The sequence below is a fragment of the Argiope bruennichi genome, chromosome 11 (genome assembly GCF_947563725.1).
Source record: "Argiope bruennichi chromosome 11, qqArgBrue1.1, whole genome shotgun sequence".
Classification (NCBI taxonomy): domain Eukaryota; kingdom Metazoa; phylum Arthropoda; class Arachnida; order Araneae; family Araneidae; genus Argiope; species Argiope bruennichi.
Window position 1 is genome coordinate 88,237,952 of NC_079161.1, and position 17,170 is coordinate 88,255,121.

A 17,170-nucleotide genomic window follows, 5' to 3' on the forward strand; every position below is an offset into this window, starting at 1 on the left:
TTTTATATCTGAATGATGTATAGCTTATTATGATGACAAAATAACATATGCAGATTTAGAACTTGCTATATTCTGACCCCATTTTTGTAACCGCATGCAAAATTATTTTATTCAGTCAATGATAAAATTCGACGAATTTTGAATCCTCTTTTCTTTATTTTTTTTATATTTATATATCAAAAAGATACATTCACCATGACAGGTGAATCAGGTGGCTTCATCTTCTCGTCGGCCACCTGCTTTGGAAGAAATTCTATACAACAAAGAAGAAAAAATAAAATAACACCTGCAACTTGGTATTATTCATAAATTTATTGTTAAACTCAGCTCGCTTTGAAACTGAAATGTGTCAATATATCTATTTGTATGCAAAACAATCATTGTGATTGCATAACGGAATAAATAAAAGCGAATTATTCTAAAAGAAACTGTCAAAATTAGGTACCGCATTACTTCTAAGATGATGTTATTAAACAGGAATTAGAAAGGTAAAAATTCCAATTTTTCATAATTCTTACATTCTAGTAATAGTTTCAAAAAATAGTAAAATTTTGATTTTTCTAAATTATCTAACTTTCATTTCTGTAAAGATTGATATACTAATCTCATTTTCATAGAGTTAATTTAAGCAGGTTAAATTCTTCATAAACATATAACAAATTTTGCCTTATTAAACATGCATATACGAAGAAGAATTTAGTTTTTACAATGTAGCTTTAATATTTAATCGAAAATATTAATGCCAGCTTCAAACTGCATTCATTATTTAATAGGTATAGGCAAATTGCTATTAGAAAATATGCTGCATTTATGGAAAGCAGAAAACTAATATTTTTAAGACAAATTATCTTCACCAATATTTAGGTCATTGCAAATCAATATTATCATTTACAATTTTACTTCTGTCTTTATTGGATTGGTTACAATTTATCAAAAAGTAAAACTGATTGGAAATATCTATTTTACCAATTTATAATTGCTTAATAAAAGTTAATTTAGATTATATTTTGACTATGAGAAAATAAATGTCTTTATCTAGTTAATTTCACTAGAATTTCCTCGATGTTAGAAATGAAAGAATTCAGAAGTAAAGTTACTAAAAACTTATAGAATTTTGTTGAATACTTTTTCCAGAACTTCATAAAACGCCTTCATTCACAAAATATATATGAATTAATACATAAAAAATTTAATAAAGATGCTAGGATATATATATTAAAATTCAAGGAAGTTAATAACTTCAGCATATGTCTAATTTAATCAGTGGAAGTTTCTCGCATTTTCTCTAATAAGCTTATTATACTGCAGAACGACTTACATGGAATTGGCTTACAAAAGTAACGAAAACTTTTGGCGGGAATTTAGCATTTTGATTCAATCTAACTTGTAATACTTCGCGAGTTAGTCGACGATTAATCCCTGGCATGCGTTAATAGCATCTTAAAATCGAATTTTTGCTCAACCGATTGGATCAAAGATTTGACACAAAACTGCAACTATAGTCACAAAATTCTATACAAGATATATTTAAAGATATCTTGTACAGAATTGCAATTTTGAATTATAGCATTTATATGTTTCTGAAAGTACAGACGGAGAGACAATAAACCTGTGGTTGAATTTCACTCAAAATTTGGCAGGTGCCTACCCCATATATGTTAATTCTGTGTCCCGAATCTTATCTATCTAGCTGTCTTCGTTTTTTACTTATTGCTATAACTTGCGGACAAACTTCTTCTAAAGAGATTTTGCTCAAAATTTAATAGAAATCTGCAAATTTTGTGTAAAGACTGTACACCAAATTTCAATCGTCTTGATCAAAGCGGTTTTTAGTTAACCTTTTCACAGACTGACTAACAGGCAAATATTTTTCGAAGGGTTTTTTTTTTTTTTTTTTTTTTCGAATTCAAAGTTGTCTAAAACTCTTAATTTCTCTATACTACGTATATGAGAAATTAAAAAATAAATAACGCATAAAAGAGTGCTATAATAAACGAAATTGTCGGATGTTGAGTCAATTATAATATCAAACATGTTTATTTGTAGAATTCTATGCCAAAATCTGACACTGAAGTATAAAATAGCATTAATTAGTATAAGTAGCTAAAACATACATTTATAAACAACGGCGTGTATGTTTCATAATAATAGCTAAAAATTTAATAATTTTGGAATGGAACATATACTGGGAAATACTAAAAATGCTAAAAAGAGAAACTGGGTTAACTAAGCGTTTGAAAAAGGATTCTTGCGACGTTACTAGAAAGAAATTTTTTTAATACGAAATTAAATGAACTGAAATAAGTACCATTTTGATTTCTAACAATCACGTCTGTTGTCCACTTTCTTGAAGTTTCTGAAAAGAATAATTATAGTAAATAGCATTTCTGAAAATTAATTTCTTGAAATTATAGAAAATGGCATAATTGCATAAGCCATTAACTATAATATAAAGAAGAGACATAGAACTTTGTTTTGTTGTTGTTTCTTATGACACTTGCCATAGACAAGCCCGCTGTTACGAAGACAGCGATTTTAAGCCGGTGGGGGAGGGTCTCTTGTTTTTATAGTAGCGCCATCTAGGGCCAAGAGAACGACTTAGCTACACACACGTCACAATCCAGTACCCCCAGTGGTATTTCTCTCGACATGGAGGACTTTGTGACCACGACAGTTTTATACGCGCATTAGCCACCAAGCACGCGGAGAATCTTCGGTCGGCGGGGTTCGAACTCGCAATCTAAGAAACTCGAATCCAACTCTCTATCAGCCAGGCTATCCCGACCTAGAACTGTGATTTAAATGGATTTAAACCTATACCCCCAACAGTGGTAAAAAGGATGGCTCAGTGTTTTCCTTAAATATGGGAATATTAATATTTTTAATATAATATTAACCATGAGCATAAGGACAGAATCATGTTTCTACAAAAAATATAATGTTCGCAAAAGTCAAAATTAAATTAATTTATATCTGGAATATTTATTTTCAATTTGTCTTGTTGAAATAAATATTAAATCAAATAAAACCAACGATATCCCATTTTATTTTTAAGATTCTAAAACGCCCTTGTCTCTTCTGCCCTAGCTTTGTCTCAATGTATCAATATAATTAAGCAAAGTAACTGAAAGATAAATAAAATTTCAGAATTTTTAAGCTCAGAAAATGTCCGCTGTCAACCATAAGCATCTTTATCAATTTCAATTTCTTCCAAAATAACTTCGGAAAATCCCAGCTGCAGGTAAAACTTCCACGAGAATTGTTATTTATCATAAAAGAGCTCTCGGCTCAGAGCACATTTAAGCCTTGAAGTGTGAGTGAAACTATTCTAATTAAATGAGAGGAACAGTTTTCAACAAACTATCACACAAAACGCTGAGAGAGAAAATTATATTCTATTCATTTTCATTTTCGCCTTCAAAATAAAGATTAACGACTGCAGGTCCGCGCAGCGCTCTCTGGTGGTAAGGTAAAGATCTAGAGTTTTGACGAACAAAATGAACTGCGTTTTGAAAGTTTCTGGAAAAGGAAATCATTTTGATAAATTGCTTAATTAAGGAAAAAATCCATCACGGGGAAATAACAGGAAATTCTTCGCGCAAACTCTTCCCTCCTTTATTGCAGTTTGTTCTGACCTTGATTTTAATTTTCGCTGAGAAGTAATTACAAAGGAATTTTGATTGGTTCAGGAGAAAATAATGGAATTGCTTTCACGTCATAAAATAAATAGAATGTAAGGTAACCAATCAAAAAGGAACGTGAAATTCCTTTATGAGATGAGCTTTATATAGCTTACTACGAGTGGAGGAAATAAGTAATTCAAAATGGATGTTCCTTACTTAAATTATTAGTATTATAGAACTGTAGAATTGTATTTAAAATGTATTGTTCTATCAAATTTTTCGTGAAAGAACGGGCTTGGCGCACTGGATGGTAACTACATAAATAACTCAAAATCTAATTTATCTTACAAAACATTAAAAAACTTTTTTCTTTGCAAATACATTTTTGTAAATCGTATTTAAATGTACAAAGAAGTGTATTTCGTATACTTAGTACTTCTGTATACTTTATAAGAAGTATACAAGCAGAAAGTATTGTAATCGAGATTTTATTGAATCTTAGTGCTTTAGACCTCCCTGAGACCGAAAAGCACGCTTCAGTAATCATGTCTTTCTATGAATGTCTTACCTCAAAAATATTTTAAGGACGGATGAAATTTGGTATATAGATTTACCACCAAATCTGTAGAAATCTCCATCAAATTTTGAATGAAATCTATTCAATAGAAATCCACCTATCTGGTTGTCCGAGAATAAATGAACACGATATCTACAAATCTAAAGAGCTAGATGGATAAAATTTGGTACACAGATTTAGTATTTAAAACATAGATTTCAATCAAATTTGGAACCAGATCCGTCAAGGGGTTGACGGTCTATCAGTCGGTACATTTGCAAGCATGCAGTAACCTTCGGTTCGTCTAGAAAACATATCCTATTGGAAGCTTATAAAATATAAATAACACTTACACTTGTGTTTTCGAGAAGATTTTTCTCATCTGGGATTATAATTCGTCGTCAGATGGCTGTCAGTTTTGTTGCCAATCTCCGCAGTCCGCGCTAAGTATCCATAAATAATATCTGTAAATCTCTCTTTCTCGAGATTATACTAACATACTAATATTACAGATTCATAGCAATATTAAATATTAATTTAACCCTCTTTTAACAGTTTCGTTGCACAGTTATGGAGACTAATCTGATGTTTAAAAATCCAGTTATTCTTCTCGCAGATTTGATTTTGAAAGTATTTTTATTGCTGTTTCTACATAATATATACAAACATAATCTTTAAATGTTTATTTAATACTATATTATGTTCTATACTTTAAAAAATCAATATAAAATGAATTGATGTCGAAATATTCAGCTTAAAAATTCACCCTTATAGGCTATTAATAACATAATTTTGTAAGTCATGCAAATAATGCTGCCATAGAAAAATAAATAAATAAGTAAAAAAATGCAATATCTTTTTCAGACAAAAGAAGAGGAACAAAAAAAGCGTTTATGTAAGAATTGACTAAAAAATTCTTAAAGCAAAAACTGTTATGGTTCTTTAGCTTAAAAGGAACATTTTGGCGTAATTAATAGACGACGTAAACAGCATTATAATGTTGTTTTTGAGAAAAGAGATGTTTTTCCTATTTATCGCCGTCGACGTTCTTACACATAATGATGCACTAAGGGACTCTAGTCTTTATTTTTTCTTTTTTTTTCATGTTAAAATAAAAACTAATATCGCTTTTTTTCCTCGAAAAGAGCAGCATATTTATTTCTAATTCTTCTTTGAACCAGCAAATCATAATTGCGCAAAAATTACTATGGTTATTGCCAAGAGACATTAATAGCTATTTTTTCGTCTGCGTTTATTTTCTTCTTTTAACAATAGCCATTTTTTTATACAATGTGAAGTTTTTTTCCCATTAACTATATTTTAATATCTGAGGAAATAGTTTATTTTCTCTATAATATTTTCAGAAGACCGCTGGGTAATTATTAAAAGAATATGCAGTTTGAAAGCTTTATAAGTAAAGTAGAATATTATTTTTTTATTTGTTTTTTAAGTTTACTATAATTTGTAGTATTATATTACTTTTAGTTTTAAAATTTTATTGGGGGGATTGATTTTTGTAGAAGTACTTTAGAGCATTACTCCTAAAATATAATAATTTGAGTTTCTTTTTATGATTTAAACAGTGATTTGCAAGAGAATAAGGATTAAACTTAAATAAAGGTTTAATTTCTGTCGTAAGGAATGATAGCAGTTTATGCAGGGGGATTCAAAATTCATGGTACAAATTTGAAGTGGACGTAGAGAACAAAGAAACGAATAATATGTACATAGAAATCCCAAGTCGCATTCTTTTTTCTTTTTTTTTTTGTCATAAATTCAGAGTGCCTCAATTCAACTGCAACAAATTTTTTCGTTTCTAACTTTTACATTAGCGAAAATATTTTCATAAGATTTTCAATAGCGGCACTTTTATTTTAAGCAGTCATTTATTGTAATAGACATGTATGGACACGGTTCAGGCGGGAAACGTAGGAAACAACATGAAAGGAAAGAAGAAATGGTGTTATTCGTTTGTTCAGTTACCGGTAGGAGGCAGTAGGTGGCTAGGGTTTGAGAGTTAGGACGTGGTGAGTAGTTACTAAACATAAATCTTAGGCGTGAATCTAGCGATCTTGCTGAATCCAGCAAGCGACCTTTAGCAACTTTTTGGAACCAAAATTTGAAATTTAATTATAATCACAAGATCATCCCAAATTTCATTTATTTAATTCCTTACATTTTTGAGGTATTGAGTTTATATGCATGATAAAGTATCCACCGATAGACGATCAGGCTTTTGACAGATTTATTTTTAAATTTGTAAAGAATCTTCATTTTAGATGCTGAACCTGTGTTCCACATTTTATTTATCAATCTCATTACGTTTTGTAATTATCGTGTGCAATTCTACTTTGCCAGCCGGACAGACAGTCTTCCTCTGGATGGATTTGGTTCAAGATTCGATAGATATATAAAAATGTGCTGTAAAATTCATATACCAAATTTTATCTTCCTAGGTCAAAGCATTTTTGAGCAGTTGCCTTCACTGTCAAACATAATTCCAAAAATATGTTTTTTGATCTCAAGGATGTCTACAGCCTGAGATTTTTCAAAACTTCTAGAACGATTTTTTTATCGTAACAGTATTTTCTCTTTGTATACACTTCATATGCAAAAAAATAAAAAAAAGATAAAATCAAATTGTCGATATAATTCATCGCAGTTGAAAATCGGAGCATAGTTAACGTACTGAAAATAGTTGTTTAAAAATTTCAAACGATAAGAAAAAAAAGAAGAAAAATCTAAAACTGACTGGCTTAAGTTAGTAATCGTATTATAAACAAAAAACATAGAATCAGTGATTAAAAACAAAAAAAAAATTAACTTCTCGTAGTTCAATTTCATTCTATTACTCATTCAGTCGATATTTCATCTCTCCTCAAAATTGTTCTGAAAATAAAAATTTAATATACATTAAAGAATACTTCAAATATATTTCCATCGACCTTCGTTTGAAAAAGTGAAGAAAAGCGTCGAAAAAACTGGTACAAACGGTGAAAAGCGATTTCAATTAAAGGTTAATATCAGTTCACTGAACAATGTTTTAAATAAGAGCAGTTTTTTTTTTCTTATTAAAGGGAAAGAAAGATGAAAAATATTCTCTTTTTCTATCTTTAATTAATAAAACATCCATTAATAATATTGAAATGGAAAAAAAAAATCAAAGGAAGGAAAAAAGCTTTTAATCTCTTATGTTAAATATCGTGTTTTAATCTCCAGAAAAGTACTTGTCTTTTAAGTTTCACCTGCCTTTTTTCACACAGTTTGGTTGAATTTCATTTTTTTTTCTTTAGTTTTTTCCCCGTTGATTGGATATTTTGGCGGAAATATGTTTTCAATTTAAATGATCCCCACTTAAAAATTACAAGTATGCTGCTTCATGAAGTAAAAAAAAATTAATTAAATGTGCGGTGATATTTTCTTTTTCTGATTATTATATTTATCACCAAATATTATATCTTTTAATTCTTTGTTGGAAAGGTTGGCCTACACTGGAGTTAAGGGAAATTAGAGTACGAAATATATCAGGGAATTTTTTTTCCATTCTCTGCTTCAAAACCTCATTTTTTTATATGAATTTGCTCGAGAATCATATTAGAGAGAAATTACAAAAAGAATGAATCTTAAAACAGAATAAGAGCAGAGAATTTATTTAAAACAAATTCTAAACATGAAACTTATAAAACTGGGCTTTTGCATTTCTAAATAAAAAAATGAAGGATAAATATTGAATTTGCATACAACGGGCCTTTTGTAAAAAAAATTATGCAATATAAATCAGGATTATAATAAATACAATAACTGATAGCACTTCGAAGCCATAAATCATGAGTATGATTAATAAGCACTTTGAATCCATGAATCATGAATAGGATAAATACATTACCTGTTAGCACTTTGCAGCCATGAATCATGAATAGGATGAATACAACAAGTGATATCAGTTTGAATCTATAAATCATGAGTATGGCAAATACAAAAATGATATCACTTTGAATCCATAAATCATGAGTATGATAAATACAATAAGTGATATCACTTTGAATCTATAAATCATGAATATTATAAATACAGTAATTAAAATCATTTTGAATGAAGCATGAATATTATAAATACAATAATTGAAATCATTTTGAATGAAGCATGAATAGGATAAATACAATAACTGATACCACTTTGAAGCCATACTTTTGTGGTGAATAGCATATAAGCCAGTTAACAACTACGCTGCATAGGCAATTGCTTTTGCATAATGGTTATGTTACTAGACTGCGAACACAAGGTCCCAGATTCTATCCTCGCGCATATCGATCCCTCAAATTGGTGACCTCGGACGATGAACTTCGATCTTCGTACAGCTGTTGTGGCGCCATCTACCCACAGCAAATCAAAGTCGTCAGACTCACTTGACGTAGCAACCACTCACCCACACACACTCGCTACTCAACTGGGCAGAGGCCCATTAGATAACAGCTAAAATACATCACCACTCAACAGCCATATCGTTCGTCTCACTGGAGGGAGAGTCTGTGGTGAATAGCATGTAAGCCAGTTAACAACTACGCTGCATGGGTAATTGCTTTTGCATAATGGTTATGCTACTAGACTGCGAACCACAAGGTCCCAGATTTTATCCTCGCGCATATCGATCCCTCAAATTGGTGACCTCGGACGATGAACTTCGATCTTCGTACAGCTGTTGTGGCGCCATCTACCCACAGCAAATCAAAGTCGTCAGACTCACTTGACGTAGCAACCACTCACCCACACGCACTCGCTACTCAACTGGGCAGAGGCCCATTAGACAACAGCTAAAATACATCACCACTCAACAGCCATATCGTTCGTCTCACTGGAGGGAGAGTCTGTGGTGAATAACATATAAGCCAGTTAACAACTACGCTGCATGGGTAATTGCTTTTGCATAATGGTTATGTTACTGGACTGCGAACCACATGGTCCCAGGTTCTATCCTCGCGCATTACAATCCGCTACATTTTCCTGCAAGGTGCTCATCGCAAGATGCTTTGAAAGCATGGATCGTCTTGCCCAGATGAGTTTTGGAAGTGAAATAAGACGTATTAGGGTTCAGAAGACATTCCTGTCAGGGTAGAAATGTGTGGAAAGCTCCGAGAATTATAGTCTGAAACTGACAGCCAAAGAAAATTTATTTAGAATTCAGTATGTGTATATATGTATATGCATATTGAATATTCCTCTTTCCTCCAAAATCACTCAATTCTTTCTTGAAATTCAATACTCACTGAGGAGTATGCCCAAAATAAGAAAGACATTTCTTAGATATGAACATGTGACAACTCTTTCTGCAGAATATTTAGTGTCAGAGAATATTAATAATGAATTGTTTGTTTGTTCCTCATAAAACTATTGCCTGATTGTCAGACTCCCGCAAAAGCTGCATACAATCATCCCTGTGCAAAAATAACATTCTGTAAATATTATCCAGTAATTTGAAGGATTTACCCTTGAACCTTACCGATAGTCATTGAAGGGATACCTCATAACAGGAAGTATTTTCCAGTTATCTGAAAAGTATGTTTTGGACCGTTTATTCATCATACAACAACAGTTTTTCCACAGCCGGTTAATCAAGAAATGCTAGTTGTATTGATATTTATTGCAAAAAAAAAACTTTCATCATGGTGCGAGTTAAAAAATGTTGTCATACGACAATCTTCATACGACAACAATTATCCAAAACCGATTGACCATTCTGATGATGAAGATTTGGTAAATGTATGAATTGCTCGCATGGTATTGTAGAACAATAGTTGCGAAAAATATATTCTTTTTCGTGTGAATATTGAATTTTTATTGAATCTATTGCGCGAATACGTATTTTTTGGCTCCTTTTTTGCCGATCAATTCACACCAAAACCTGATATGAAACTACAGTTGTAATCACAAGGCAACATATCGAAATTTTTTTTATACACGTCACTGTGTTTATGAATTGTCGCATTTATATGCATGCGAAAGTACACATTTTCAAACAGTTAGCTGTTTGACGAATTTGGTTATAAATTTGATAAGTATCAATATTTTAAATGATAAACCTGTGAAGCAAATTTTATTTACCTCTCTCTATGGTTTTATAATTATAGAATTCACTTGTATTCGAACAAGCAGACGGACAGACTTCCTAAGAGTGAATTTCGTTGAAAATTATCTACAAAAATCTACATGAAATCTACAAAATTTGGTTGCAATTCCATATACCACATTTCAGCCATCTAGCTTAAAGTGGTGTGTTCACACATAGATGGAATGACTGATAAACAGACATAATGATAAAAATATGTTTTTTAGTTTCAAAGAGGTCTGAAACATGAAGATTTGCCACAATCTTGTTCAAGATTTTTGTCGCCAATATTTCCTCTATACTTCGTACATGAGAAAGAAAAAATGCATAAAAGTAAATACTTTTTTCAATTCCTACTGTTAGTTCACACTCTCTTTATATATATCTTGTTCAAATTTTCAATCGTCAATAAAATATTTTTTATTCATCCACTCAAGTTCAAATACATTTTTTTAAACTTGTAGTGGATGACACTTGATGTTAATACAGTTTTTTTTTCAAATATTAATTAATTAATTAAATTTGTCCAGTAATTTCTATTTGGTCGCCAAATTCGTCATCATGTCGCCAAGTTAAATTGATATATTACAAGCAATGAATGATTACAATTATTGAGTTATTGCCACTTAATATTGTAATTCTGTCATATGCATATACATATTTATTTTAATTGTAATTATTTATTAAAAAAATAACTAAAATAAAAAAAAATGTTGATCTAAATAGGAATTCACTTAAAAAAAATTGTTTTATATATTACTTGTTTACAAAGATTCTAGGTAATTTTACGGTGCTTTGCTATTATGTAACTTTGAAATAAATAAATGAATTTTATCTTTTCAGTACAATGGAAATATTCGCATTATTGAAAAATGTGTGAGTTCAAATTTTCAACAAAAAAAACACTTTCTTTATATTAACTTCCCATTTGATAAAACATCCAAAACCGATGCCACTCCCCTGTCAAATTATCGAATTCCTCTATGAAAGTCATAATGAGGCAAAAATTTTTTCTGCTGATAAAAATAACATTTTTTTTCCTTTCAAAACACTCTCTATCTTCTATTTATATTTATAATACCCCCATCAAAGCTTTCTCTTCGAATTCGATGCGAATTAATTTTCCCTTTACAGGTAAAATACAGCTCAGTCAGCACTCAATTTCTAGAGAAAAACACCCACCCTAAGTATCGGATAAACTCCGCGGCAATTAAGGGCCATCCTTGCGAAAGCTTATTAATAATAAAGTAATAAGGAGTTTCTGATTTTTTTTCCACTTAGATGAAAGATGAAATCAATAATTCATCAGAATAGTAAACGAACCGTGAAGCTGCAGCTACTTAGGTAACTTTAGGAGAAAGAAAATATTATTTTTTCTCGCTAGTAAAGACATTATGATGGGAAAAAATGGGTCGTTTCTTAATTTTTTTTATGTGTTAGTCTTTTGCATCTTATCATTGAAAATAGAAGGGTGTGGTCGATGCTTTTAAGGAGAAAAACATTAGATCAGTTTTATGAAATATATAACATTAAAAAGGGGAGAAATACATAATTATTTAAAACGATTACACCAATTACATATGAGTATAGCTTCTTTATAAACTATTATTGATTATTCAAATTATAACTTCTTTGTGATCTGTTATACGATTATTTAAAATGATTACACTGGTTACAAATGACTATAACTTCTTTGTAAACTATTGTTGATTATTCAAAACGATTACACCGGTTTAAAACGGCTACAACTTCAAGTTATTCAAAACGATTACACTAATTACTATGGCTATTACTTCTTTATAAAACAATATTGATTATTCAAATTATTTGTACATAGCATTGTTAAAATGACCATAACTTTTTTGTGAACTGTTATAGAATTAACTTTTATACGATTATTTAAAATGATTACACAAGTTACAAATGGCTGTAACTTCTTTGTAAATTATTATTGTTTATTCAAAATGGTTACACCGGTTACAAATGGTTATAACTTCTTTGAAACCTATTGTTTGTTATTCAAAACTATTGCACTGGTTTCAAATGGCTATAACATCTTTGTAAACTATTTTTGGTTATTCAAAACTATTGCCTCGGTTACATATGGCTGTAAATTCTTTGGTAATTATTATCGGTTATTCGATACGAATCTACCGGTCTGCAAATGACTATAACATCTTAATAAATGATTGAATGAAAAATTGTGAATACAATACAGAAGAAAACTAAACTTTTTCACTTGCATAATAATTGTTCCCGTGATTTTTTGGTCATTTAGGTAGTTTATTTCATAGCAGACACAGTGAAAAATGTTCGAACCATTAAATGACTTTCGATAGAAACATACATATGGTTATTTAAAAGCTCTGAAATTATTTCTTGTATCTTCATTCCATTAAGATAAGTAGAGCTCTTGTCTTAATAGCACCTATCCGGACAAAAGCGAACGAAGTATTGCCTCCCAAGATAGTAAATTGGTCTAATGTAAGAATGCCCCCGTGTGACCAAGACATGTTGACAAGACATAGCAATTATAACTTATTCAAGCTTTGTTTTTCTTCTTGCCATAAACTATAAGGACTTTATAATCATTTATAATTTCAAAAATCTTTTTAGCAATGTCTCGCATTTTCAGCACAATTGAAAAATAAACAAAAAAATGTTGCTCTCTTTAGAGGCAAACGTCTATTAATGATGATATTATAGTAAGCTTCCTTCTTCTTTATCACTAAGTATACACAGAATGCCGATTTAAATTTTGAGTACCCCCATTCTAACTTTGAAACGACAATATTTATAATCATAAAAGTGGTCCTAATTGTAATATATCTAGACTATACAATCAAACTATTTATGAAATATCTAGCCGGGTAATTCCACGATAACACAGAACAGAAAAAAAAATCTTCTCTCACAAACAGAAAAAAAAATCAAGAGAAAAATTGTAATTGTAATTAAGTACAAATTTCTCATTTACTCAAGTAACAATCATATTTCTGTTTACATTTTTTTACATGTCTCCAAATCTTTAACATCAAGATACAAAATGGATTGATTTCCTCCTTTCCGGTTTAAATTCAGCTCTATATAACTGTATATCAGAATATTTCTCCACCGAAACAGTTTCCTCAAATTATTAAATAGAACTCAACAGCAATTAAGTGAAATTAATGAAAAGCAATTAATGAAACAGCCTATTAATAATAAAATAATAAGGATTTTTTCATTAAAAAAATAAATAAACAATTCATTGAAATAGCAAACGATTTTTAACACTGCAAAATGAGCAAGAGAAGAAATATTATTTTTCTCGCTGTAAATACTTAAGGATAAAACATTAATCTTGTCATATTTTTTGCTTCGTGTTGTTAGTATTTCTTGGCATATTAGAATAGGTAGAAATTGATATTTGCACTTTCAGTTAAAAACAATTATTTTTAAGATGGATTAGATTATTTTTCTTAAAATTTTTTTTCTGTCAAGAATAAATTAACAACTCATCGAAACAGCAAACGATTTGTAACATTTCAAAATGAGCTAGAGAAGAAATATTATTTTTCTTGCTGTAAATACTTAAGAATAAAATTATTCTTATTCTTGTCATATTTCTTGTTTCGTGATGTTAATATTTTTTGGCATATTCGCATAAACGATTTGAACTGATATTTGTTGTTTCAGTTAAAAATAATTATATCATTTTTAAGATTGACCATATCAGTTAAAAGTTCTCAGATTTGATATATCCTGCATGCTCGTCCACAGAAATTCAAAATCTTGTTGTTGTTGTTTTTTTAATTTGATACCTTGTAAGTAAAATAAAAAAAAGATACGAAATCTCATAAAAGTATTTTTTAATTAGAATTATTTGTAATCATTGTATCCAATATGGAATGTTTTTAAATCATAAAATGAAATATTTCAATTTATATCGTTAAATTAGATCCTAGATGAAACTTTTAATCCTAACTAAATATATATTGTAGTAAATAATGGTAAAATAACATCTTATGAAGTCTGATGCACCAATTGAATCTGTTTCACTCTAAACCAATTTTGGTAAATCAATCATTCTATTTACTGATTTAGGCACAAATAGCTTAATTTATAAAATATTTGAATTATTTTTGCTATTAGTTTCAAATTGGCTGTTTTAGATCACAATAGCTTGTATCCTATATTTATTTTTAAAAAATAGCATGGCTAAAAATCCAGGTTCTCAAAAATATAATGTACTGAAATGCATTACAAATTTCATCACTTTATTGGCAATTTTCTTATATTTATACCTTCCTTTTTAATATACTTATAATCATATCTGTCTAAACTTCCATTTCTGAATTCAATCAAGAAACTTCTGTCACATGAAATATTTAATACTGGTTGTTTTGTTTTTTCTTAAATTGAAACATTAACTATTACTACATCCTGGCATAAACTAATGTGACCACCACCAAAATGTGCCATTATCAGAAATAAGGAAGGGTAGGGCAACAAAAATGAAAAATATATACTTACGGATCTGATAAATAAATATTAAAGCAAAATGTTAAAATGACGAAATTTTAAGTTCATGTTGAAATTCTTTTTTAATTTTATGAATCATGCTGAATTTTTAGGGTCACACTCAAAGTACAGAAAGCTGTACCAATTGTATAACCAAAAATTAATATATTCCTTAAGTTGCATATATACTAGACTTTGAGAACACTTGATCTATCATAACAATCAAATTCTATGAAGTAAAACTATTAATCTTTTGTCTGAATATAGTATTTTTACCAAATCTATTGCATGATCTTTGACGATTTTTCCCTGGTAGACAGTTAACCGTATCCGAAATTTTCATTTGCGTTTTAGACGCGTTTTCTCCAACCGATTGAAATAAAAATTTGCTGAAAAAATTTGCTGCACAAAGCTGAACTTGTAGTCACAAAATGCCGTATTAAATTTGATACATTTAAGTCATTGCATTTTTGAATTAGCGCGCTTACACGTTTATGAAAGTACAGACCGACAGACAATCAACTCTTGGTCCGCGGTGGCTTGATGGTAAGGTCTCGGCTTCGGAACCGGAGGGTTTCAGGTTCGAGACCCGATTCCACCGAAGAACCGTCGTGTAATGGGGTCAGTTGCACGTTAAATCCGTCATGACCAAACGTCCTCCCGCTGGTGTGGTGTGGAGAGGGGGGTGCCAGCGGAGGTGTCGTCCTCGTCATCTGACCCCGGTTCAAAATGACGAGGTCCGTCCCAAAATAGCCCTATTGTTGCTTCAAACGGGACGTCAATATAACTAGACTAAACAATCAACTCTTTGTTGAATTTGGCATAAATTTCAGCAGATGTAAATGCTATAAGTGTTGTACCGAATTTCATCTACCTAGCTCTTTTAGTTTTGTAATTATCGTGTTAACTTACATTCGGGCAGCCGGATAGACAAACTTTTTCTCAACGGATTTTACTCAAAATATGATGGAAATCAACAAATTTGGTGCAAAGTATATCAAATTCATCCTGCTTCTTCAAAGCGTTTTTGAGTCATCATTGTCACAGACAGATAGATGGACAAACATTTTCCAAAAATGTGTTTGCCAAACTCAGGGTGGTCTAAAACATGGAAATTCGCCAAAATCTCGAGTTCGAATTTTTTAACGATTACTATACTTCTTCTATACAACGTATACGAGAAAGTAAAAAGAGCTAGTGTGCCATTATTAGTTGCTCGAAATGACCTTGGAGAGTTTGAGATTTCACTCCAATACACGACAATTAGTTGACTTTCTGAAAGCTGGCAATCAATAGTCTACACCTACATCCGATCTACATCCGATCAATAGTCTAGTCTACATCCGATCTCCCTTGAAATAAAAGTAGGTATACATCCACAAGCTAGCAATTAGCATCTAAACGATGGAAGTTTTTGAATAATTCTGTTTAAGATCATAGCCAATGGATGCAGCCCGCAACTTCTTCTACAGATTTATATTCCTCCGTCGCATAGGGCCGCGGTGAACTAGTAGTAAGGTCTCGACTTCAGAACCGGAGGAATTCCGGTTGAAGACCCGATTCCACCGTTGAACAGATGTGCAAGCACTTCTGGAGGACGTTAAATCATTTCGGGGCCAAAAGTCCTCTCGCTTGCGTGGCGGGAGTTCTGGAAGGGAGTGCCAGCTCAAGCGTCGTCCTCGTCTTCCGATCGCGGTTCAAAATTACGAAGTCCGTCTCAAAATAATCCTAGCGTTGCTTTAAAACGAGACTCTAATATAACTGAATTGACTTTCTCAACTGCAATTCGACTTTACCCAAAATGCTGATGGTGGATTCTGGCTGTTATTGTGTTATTCAAAACGCATAAAATTCTTATTCCTTTCGTTTGGTTGAAACCTTTTCATGGACCTACCGTTGAAAGTTCTGTTTCGCATCCTGCTTAATTTAAATAGCTACTTGGACAATCTTTGAGATATATTCGATAATTAAAAAAAAAATGGGATTCGAAATTTAAATTTGGAACATTATAAAATGTTAAAGTTCTGGAATCGATTCATCCATTTTAATTTTGTTTTTAAAATTTAGTCATATTTATATACTAGTCGCCTTTGGTGACCAGCCGGTTCGCCAGTATTAATGCTCTCTTAAATGTTCATTTAGTATATTATGTAACTTTTTCTCATAATAGGATTTTCAACAAAAATTTTTAAGCATTAAATTTTGATAGTCATATCATTCATTTATACTATTACGTAGACTTTAAGCCATTCTGTTTCTTGTACTACGCATCTCTCTCTAATTTTCTATTAGCCCCCGTAAAATTCAATTTTAAATTAAAATTGAAATGATAAAACCTCGATTAATATAAAAACGTCTCTTTAGTGAATCCACACGTCTTTAAAA

The 17,170-nt window shown here is 30.9% G+C and overlaps 1 protein-coding gene across 1 annotated transcript in view; it reads left to right on the top strand.

Moving 5' to 3' along the window:
• The first annotated feature begins 374 nt into the window (after positions 1-374).
• LOC129957419 (enoyl-CoA hydratase EchA19-like) overlaps positions 375-17,170 on the top strand; it is an 81,829-nt gene continuing 65,033 nt past the window's right edge. The window contains exon 1 of the mRNA XM_056069729.1: positions 375-488. The gene's annotated coding sequence lies outside the window, so the exon portion shown is untranslated. The remainder of the gene's footprint in view (positions 489-17,170) is intronic.